We start from the raw sequence: 9,473 nt of genomic DNA on the forward strand, positions 1-9,473 counted from the left end.
ACCTAATTATGGCATCTCAACTCCCTCTGCCTGAGGTCTTCCCCACCACCCTCCCCTGCCCAGCCTGAGACAAAGCAGGGTCCGAGAACGGGTCCCTGTAGAGGGTGCTGGTAGCTTAGTGGCACTGCACTCAGGTACCGGTGGAAGCAGAGGGGAGGGAACGGGAGTAACCCCAAAACTTCAAGACCGTCCAATTCTCTCCACAGCGCCCTCCCGCTTTACTTCTTCTCCTTCCTGTCCTCTTTGAGGCTGAGAAGATCACATTCGATGATCATTGATTGAAGGTCCACCAGGTGTTAAGACCCGATGCCAAATAACTTTACAGACAGGAACTCAGACCTCTGCTGTGCACATGCTGTTCCCTCTGCCTGGAACCCGCCTCCTCTCCTTACCCGAGACAGCAGCTTAAATGGCACCTCATCAGAAAAGTGCCTGCCCAGGCAGGTATGCCCTGATGTTCCCTCAGAGTGCCCACGACAACTGTCATGGCTCCTGTTTGCCATCTCTCTCCCCAGCAGGACTCAGCTCCCTGCGCTGACACACTGACACACAGTTCTTTGGGTTTTTTAGATACGTTTTTTCTTTTTTTTCTTAAATAGGCTCCACACCAAACTCAGGACCTTGAGATCAAGAGGCGTACGCCCTCTTCACTGAACCAGCCAGGCGCCCCAGCAACACTTCTTGCTTAAATAAATTGAGCAGCCTGTAACGTAACAATAAAAGCCAGTGTTCACTGAGCATGTACTATGTGCCACATGCCGCGCTGAGCTCCGTGCAGACATGAGGTCACGACAGCTGCGTGACGGCTGCACTATTTTTACTGCCGCGTTACAGATGTAGGAAACTGCGTCATTTCCCCCCACTTTTAAAGGACAGAAATTAGAACCTGGTAAGCGACTTGCCCAAGGCCCCGCAGGGCTAACAACAGAGTGAGGATTTGAACGTCTCCCAATTTGAAGGTCTCCCAGGCCACGAGGACTGCTCAGCCGCACCCCACCCCCCACCCCTGTGCCCAAAGGGGCATTTCTTTCCCCTGTGCTGGCAGTGCCCATTCGTCCCCTTACTGAATTCTCAGCCTCCTCTCCCAAGGCACCCAGTTCAGAAATCTTCTGACTCCTCCCTTCATGCCCTATACCCCAAGCTCCCACGCCCGATGCGATGCGGGTGCCTCCGCCATGGGTCCTCATCTTTCGGCCCCAGGGCCTGGGGTCTAGAGAAGCTGCGTGAATGCTGGCCCCTGGACATCCTGCACAGCAGGCAGGGAGAGCAGGCATCTCCCCAGTGAACTCACGCATGGGACCCGTAGTTAAACCCAGCTTTCCGGCTCCTGCTCTGTCCCTACTCCCCTCCGCTTGTATTTATGGCGCTGCCGAGCGTGGGGGCCTGTGGAGGAGGCACACCCACCATAGCTCTCCACAGGGAAAGGGAGCTGCCCACGCTCATTCCAGATCTACGGCTTGAGAAGTCAGTGGGGACCCACAAGACCCGGGACAGCCAGGGAGAACTCGGGTTCTGGTCCAGTGGAGCCACTTCACAGCCGGTCCCAGAAGCCAGTTGGAGGGCAGACACCAAGACAACAGTGGGCTCCAGAGCCTGTCCGGGGTCACACGGGGTCGTCAAAACCAGAAGCTGCTGGAAGAAAAGAAGGCAGCTGGGCCTAAAATAAAAAGGATGCCTGTGGGAAAAGCGTCCGGAGGAAAAGCAAAAAAGGAGACAGGGAGGTCAGGTGTTCTCGGAGTTCTCTGCAGGAATAAGGGAAGGAGAAAAGATGGTAACACTGTCCCTCACGTGTGTAACCCACGGCTAGGGACCTCAATTCATTTTTGCAACCTCCGGGGGCTCCCTGCTGACCACACGGTGGGGGGGGGGGGGTCAAGTTCAAACTCCTTAGCGGGGGGCCTTCAAAGACCTCCATGCCCAGGCCCACTGTGGCCACTGTGGTCTGGGAGGCGCGGTATCCCAGGCCTCCACACTCTGCCCAGGGGCTCCTCAACCTTCTGGCTTCTAGAAGACTTCTGGCACACCCACACCGTGGGGTTACCACCGCTTGAACCCGCCAGGCTGACTCTGCAGAGCGGGAAGGTAACTGATCCCACCTCACCAGGTGGTGGGGGGATGAAACACAGTAATTCATCAAAGCACTCTGAACTGTGCCTGGCACACAGTAAGTGCTTAATAAACAAGCTGTTGTTCCTATTGTCCTCTGCACCCCTTTAGGGCCTCTGTTTCAACCACAAGTAGAGCACTGTCTTGCATATTTGTTACACATTGGACTCCTTCAGCCAACCACAGCCTTTCAGAAGGCACCATTCAGGCCTCTGTCCCCTGAGGCCTAGCAAGGAGCCCCGCACACAGTAGGACTTCAGCAAGTGCTGACCACCACCGCCACGGTGAAGGCCCACGGCAGGCCTCACACAGAGCTCTCCCAGGGCCCAGCTGCGGGCCTTCCACAACTCGCGCACCAATTTCCCAGCCTAAATGCCCCACGGAGCGAGAAGGGCATTCGCTGTTAACTCAGTTTCAAAACAATGAAGGGCTGTACTCTGCCCGACTGAGGCTGTTTCCACTCCAGGGAATGTACGGGGAGAAATGAGCACAGCAGGGACTGGAAATAGCACTGAGCCCCTCTTGGGGCGAGAGCTGGGCTGGCCCGCCAGAAACCAGGAGCAAAACCTCAAAGGCAGACGGGGAGCAAACTCCACAGGAGTCGGCCGACACGAGTGAAGTGGGACAAGGAGCTCACTCGCACCCATTCGGCCTTCAAGGTCTCCTTCCCGCCCACTTGGAGAGCTTTAGAAGGGGCTCTCTGTATAGCCCACCACCATGTGGGAGCAACTTACAACACACCCAGAACCCCAAAGGGTGCACGAAGGTACCCCAGGTTGTCTGTGGTCCTCGGTGGGGTGGGAATTCGGTGCCTTCTCCACCCGAATGGGCTACTGGGCCCTGGTGTCTGAATGGGGGTCACTGTCTATGCCCATCTCTCCAGCAGACCGGGAGGACTGAGGCCAGGCCCCAGGCCCCAGTCATGTTCAGACACCTGCACCCCTAGCACGGTGCCCAGCACGTAGATGTTCAATCAGCTACCAGGCAGCCAATTCTGGCAGCAAGAGAGGTCCTGGCTCAAGGACAACTCCACACAAGTCTGCCATGCACCACAGACAAGTGAGTCATGTGCTGTCCCTGGGTCTCAGTTTCCTCAAGTGCACACAGGGATGACGACGGCTCTGTACTCACACAGCCACTGAGAAAATTAACTGGGAAAACATATGTGGTAAACACCAAAGCATCAGACGCATGCTCGTCATCCTTCAAGCTTCAGCTCAGCCGTCCGCATGTGCTGGATCTTTGCTGCTGGCCATGTTCCCCCTCTTCCAGCAGTGAACCCCCACTGCACTCCCTCTATTGTTTTATATTTTTCACTTCATTGTGATTACTCGTTTCGAAGTTTGATTCCCTCCACCAACCTGAGAGCTCCCGGAAGCCCAGGGCATCAATAGTTTGGGTGCAAGGGCCGACCAGATGGGCACACGGCTCGGGCTGCTGGGACCCTCCCACCCCATGGTTCCCGTGAAGGAAGTCACACCTCTGAGACCTGCATCTCCTCTGCAGGTGCAAGTGAACTTGTTTGCCTGGCTGGCTCCGCAGCGCACAGGCCTCCAGGGCACAGATTGCTGCTTCTTTCCTTACACGAAACACCCAGCAGTCAGATAAATAATACATGGGCTTCGCCTCACACACAGGTACCAGGCGTGCAAACGCCTGCTTTGCGCCATGGTGCCCTGGGCGTGCGGGCACACCCATGCATACGTGTATATGCTATCTGGCCTGGCACAACCCCAGGGAGAACGTGAATTGGGAACAGATACCCATGCCCCTCCCTCAACCCTCTTGCCTTGCCATGGCCTGGAGTCAATTAGCACTAGACCTGAGCAGTGTGCCCAGAGAGGAAATGTACAACCCATGGGATGGATACATACACCCTAAAGCAGCCTCTACGGTCCCTTTCCAAACAAATATCCTTTGAGCCCTAGGTTAGCCTCGGTGCCCCTCCAAGCAGCTGGCTCGTATGCAAGGCGTGTACACCCTCCATGCAAGCATCCCCGAAGGCCTGGCCAGGCCAACCATACTCCCAGATCACAGCCACCCTCACAGGGCACGGATGCCTCCCCCGCTCGGTGGTGCCAGGCGCCAGCACACCCACCGGGCACACACAAACCCCACTTGCAAAGGGCCTGTCCATCGGCCTTCCCTCTCCCCCCGCCACCCCACAGGCAGGTCCGATTACACTCCAGGCGAGGGCCTGCCACGTTGGCGAGGAGGGGGCCAAGGCACACCCACGGGCAGCCCGGCGACCCTGCAGGGCGGGGAGGGGGCGCAGGGCGGGACGGGCTGGGCGGCGGACGCCCCCTCCCTCGTCGGCCGGGCCGGCCACCTTCGTGCCTTCCCCGCCCCCCCGGGACCTGCGACCAACGCGACCCGTGGGGCGCTCCCCGCGCGGGCCTCTCCAAGACCGAGCAGCCCCCGCCCCCGGGAGTCCGCAGCCACCCCCCTCGGGGCCTCGGCGCGAGGCCGGCCAGGCTGGGTACCTCAGGAGCCCATGGCTGCGGTGGCGGTGGCGTGTGCGGACGGCGCGCGGCAGCCGGACTCTCCTGGCGGGACGGGCGGGCGGCGCCGCAGCCCCGGTGTCTCGCCGCCGCCGGCGGGTCCCGGGCCCAGCGGAGTGCCGCCGCGGCGCGCCTGCGCGCTGAGCACGCCTCCGGGGAGGGCGGGGCGGCGAACTCGCCGCTGAGATCACCCGCCCGGCCTTAAAGGGGCCGCGCCCGGAATCCCCAGCTCTCCGCGGGGTGGTGCGGCAGACCTAGGTTCTCCCGGCGCTCGCAAACAAACCCTCAAGAGTCGTCTCCCCCACCTCAATTCGACCCCCCCCAACCCTGCCCACCACAGAGCTTCTTAGGGTGCACAGACAGAGTCGTGGGCTCCGAGGTCTGTCCCCGACCCTCGCAGGCTGTCTGACGCTTCACTTTTCTTAACCCTAATTACCTCCATTTGGGCCTGTTTTGAAGATGGAACAATATATAATGGCTATTTGTCGAGGGAGGATGCTTGTGGAAATGCGGAATTAACGTGTACTGAAGTCCTATATGCAATCACGCGAGATGAAATTGCAGAGCAGAGAACGAGACTTTTTCTTCCCGTGCCAATTCACAGAGGCGCTTCATTCTTGCCCCGCCTGTCTCTAGGCAGCCTAACCAGCAAAATTTTTCAGAGGTCATTCAAGCCGCCTATCCCATTGCTGTTTGCCGGGTCTACACCTTACCCACTTAACTGAAAAAAATCCAATCAAGTTCTGGCGTTGGTGTGCTCAGATCCCCAAATGTATTTATATCCCCTCCCCAGACTCCTCTCCTGAGCTGTCTACTCAACACTTCCATGCTTGATAGGGCGCCTGGGTGGCTCAGTTTCACCAATCCCCACCCCCGCAGGCTTTCCCCTGGCAGTGAGGAGACTGCTTGGGATTCTCTCTCTCCTCCCCCCCCCCACCCATTCTGTTCCTCCCCTACTCACACTGCCTCTCTCTCTTTCAAAATAAGTAAATAAATAAGTAAACAAAAAAACTCATACTTGAGGTCCAGTAGACATCTCAAAGCATGCCTTCCAAACACATACAAACCCACACCCTCGCAGCCTCTGTTGGCAACTCTGTCTTTCCAGTGCTCAGGGCAGAACTCCTGGAGTCATCCCCGAATCCCTCCTTCTACTCCGTTACCCACTGGAGCGGGAAATCCTCTTGGCTCTACCTGCAAAATATATCTAGACTCTAATCTCTTCCACCCCATCTCCACTGCTAACACCCTCATCCAGTTTCTGCCAAGGATCACAGCAATATTCTTGTTATAGACTGAATGTGTCTCCCGCAAATTCATATGCTGAAATCCTAACTCCCAGTATGATGGTATTGGAGGTGGGGACTTTGGGAAGTCATTAGGTCACGAGGGTGGAGCCCTAATGAGTCGGATTAGTGCCCTTATAAAAAGGATCCCAGGGAGTCCTCTAGCCTTTCTGCCACGTGAGAATAGAAAGGTTGGCAATCTATAACCCAGAAGAGGCTTCTCATCAGAACCCAATCGTGCTGACAGGCACCCTGATCTCAGACTTACAGCCTCCAGAACTATGAGAAATAAATTTCTGTTGTTGATAAGCCACCCAGTCTATGGTAATTTGTTACAGCAGCCCAAACTGACCAAGATTATCACAATGTTCTCCTAACCTGTTTTCTTATTCCAACCTCATCCCTGTCTCTATCAGTATAGGAGCAAGATGGATTCTTTTGTTTTATTATTTTTTAAGATTTTATTTTTAGGGATGCTTGGGTGGCTCAGTCATTTCAGCGTCGGACTCTTGATTTTGGCTCAGGTCATGATCTCACGGGTCATGGGATCAAGCCCCAAATGGGGCTCTGTGCTGACAGAGCAGAACCTGCTTGGGATTCTCTCTCTTCCTCTCTCTGCCCTTCCCCCACACACGCGGTCTTGCACACACATTCTCTCTCTCAAAATAAATAAATCAACTCAAAAAGTCACACTTTTCACTGACTGAGCCAGCCAGGCACCCCTAGAGGGATTCTTTTAAAACCTAAGTCAGAACATGGGAGTTCTTTGCTCAAAAAACCCCCGTTGTTCCCCCATTGTACTCTGAGTAAAAGCAAAAGTCCTTACAAATCCTCACAAAGCCTTGCTTGATTTGACATTCTATCCACCAAGGTTTGTCCGACCTCATTGCCACCTCTTCTTTCTCTCCACACTGACCACTTTCTGTTCCTAGGACAAGCCAAGCACACTCTGCCTCAAATCCTTTGCACTGGCTGTTCCAGTTGCTAGGATCACTGTTCCCTCAGATATCCAAATGGTCCCTCCCTCATCTTCTTCAAGGATTTGTTCAAATGTTCCTCACTCATTGAGGCCTTCCCTGACCACACCAATAAAATTGCCAAGTCCCTCACATGCACTCCTGATTTCCCTCTTACTATGCTCTATTTTTCCCCTTATCACTTAATTTCCCCTTATCACTGTCTTCTGTCAGTAGCACAAAAGCTCCATGAGGACAAAGATGTACATTCTTTTTGTTTCCTGATCTAATCCCAGTACTTAATACTGGGGTTGGCATAGAGAACACGCTCAAAAGGTATCTGTAGCACTAATGAATACCTTCTAGAAAGAGTCCTATAAAAAAATTCTTTCCCAGCCTCAGGTAAGAAGTTCCTCACGGCTATCCCAACACACAGAACAAGCCTTATTGGTTGCGTTATAATCATCTGTGTATGACTTTCCAGCTCTCCAGGGCAAAGTTCTGGTCCCGGTTTCACTATTTCTTATGCTTAGCGTAGAAACCTTGCAAAGCAGACACATTCCGACCTCCGCCAACCCCTTCAGAGTGTTTGGGCCAAACTGCACCCAAATTCGGGTTCTCAGCCCCTGCTCGTCAAGGGTACTTACTTAACTTTTGGGTCTCAACTTATGGAGGCCCTAGGCTGGTGGGGTCAGAGACAAGTCATGGGTATTTTTAGGCTTGAAGACAGAAAGTCACCTGGCCTGGGTGATACGGCAGGTTCGCAGGAGGAAGTGGGAACCCTGGTTGTTTGCTCTCTGCTTTTCCTCCTTCTCTCTCCCAGGCTTTCCAAAATGAAGATCAGTGTTCACCCCCTCTGCCTCCTCCCCAGTCCATGCAATTGCCCATCCACGGAGGCTCAAAGATGCTGCTCATGTCGGTCCCTTCTCCCCTCCACGCTTGGGGTCACTGCCCTGGTTCCGGTCCCCTTATCTCTGGACAATTATAACAGTTCCCCGCCCACCAGTCATCTTCATACCTGCCCAGTGGGTACTGAAGGCAGAATGCCTTTTTCCACCTCCAGCAAACAGCTACTCTTCCCTCAAAGACCGTACCAGAGGTCATCTTTTGGTTCCTTCTCGATCCCTCCCCTATTTCCCCCATGTCTGAATTCATTTCTCCACAACAGAAAGTTTGGAAACAACCTGAAAGTCATCAAAGAATCGTGAAGTAAATTCCGGCCTATCCATACAATTGGCATATCGTGTAGGTATTAAAATAGCCTCTTGACACATTTCTAATAACGTGGGGAAATGATTAGGAATCATAATGAGTAAAAAGGAAGTAATACATTTGCATGACAACCTGGTCTGAACTCTGTAAAAAAAAAAAAGATTAGAAGAAAGATTGGAAGGCAATATGACAAAATGTCAACAGTGGGTCCTTTTATTAAATATTTATTTTTGAGAGAGAGAACGTGAGGCGGGGAGGTGCAGAGAGAGCGGGGTGGGTGGGGGGGAGACAGATGATCTGAAATCTGAAGCAGGCTCTATGCTGACAGCAGAGAGCTGGATGCAGGGCAACAGTGGGTCCTTCTAAGTGGCAGGGTTATAAATATTGGTTTGGTTACCTTCCCCCTCCCCAGCCACCTTGTTTCCCTGTATTTTCCAAAATTTGTTGGCAAAAGCACGTAATATTTCCGAAATAAGAACAAAGGTTATTTACATAAATGATCTACTGTTTCCTTCTGTTTTCTTCTCACTGTGCATCTGAGAACCTCTCAATGGTAGGGCCCTGGTTGGATTATCTCCACATCCAAAACCCACTCCTAGCATTTGGCAGGGGAGTGCAGATTTGGGAAGAGCGAAGGCCTCAGCAGGGCAAGCTGATGAGCGGCCCAGAGCCCAGAGCACTCAGGTTACCTGCAGCCTCTGTGTCTCCAACTTGTCCCCAAGGATGCTGTGGGGGACCTGGCCTGGTGCCCTGGAAAGGCAGCATGGTGTGGCAGGCAAAGCACCTTAGGCATGTGGCTTTGCCTCTTGGAGCCTCAGTTTCCCCATCAGTAAGTAGGTGGAATGTAAGAACAGCCCATCTGGCAGAATTGTCCTGATAAATATATGTGAAAATGTCAGCCCAGTACTGTGCACACCGCTGATGGTCGCGCTGCCGTCCACACTGAAGACCCAGCTAACTTTTTACCTGAATCAGACCCTTTTGTTTGCCAAGAGATTGAAACCCAGTTCAAGTTACACAAAGAACGTGAATTTATGGGCTCAATTAGGAAGTGCAAGGCAGAGCCGGACCGGAGGCTTCCCGCAGGGTCATTGGGACACTATTTCTCTGTCGCGTGTGCGTCTCTGTGTACGTTCGCGCGCACGCGCTGACCTCGTTCTCGGGCATTCTTACCCCCCACAGCGACGATGGCAGAGTACCTCTTTCTCAAGAAGTCTCAAAAAGTTTTATCCCAGGACTGCCTCTGATTGGCCCATCTTGAGTCATGTTCCATTCTCTGAGCCAATGATTGTAGCCAGGAGATGCAGTGCTCCAATTGGCCAGGCCTAGATCATGGCCCTCCCCCAGAGCCAGGGGGTGGAGTCAGCCGCTAAGGAACCCAAAGTACTGAGAGGGAAGGGAGGGAGGGTCTG

The 9,473-nt window shown here is 53.9% G+C and overlaps 1 protein-coding gene across 2 annotated transcripts in view; it reads right to left on the reverse strand.

The window, feature by feature from the left end:
* TMEM184B (transmembrane protein 184B) overlaps window positions 1–4,745 on the reverse strand; it is a 48,043-nt gene extending 43,298 nt beyond the window's left edge. For both annotated transcript variants that reach the window (XM_053226787.1, XM_053226785.1), the window contains exon 1: window positions 4,590–4,745. The gene's annotated coding sequence lies outside the window, so the exon portion shown is untranslated. The remainder of the gene's footprint in view (window positions 1–4,589) is intronic.
* Between the last annotated feature and the right edge of the window lie 4,728 nt (window positions 4,746–9,473).

This window comes from Acinonyx jubatus, chromosome B4 (genome assembly GCF_027475565.1).
Source record: "Acinonyx jubatus isolate Ajub_Pintada_27869175 chromosome B4, VMU_Ajub_asm_v1.0, whole genome shotgun sequence".
NCBI classification, from domain to species: domain Eukaryota; kingdom Metazoa; phylum Chordata; class Mammalia; order Carnivora; family Felidae; genus Acinonyx; species Acinonyx jubatus.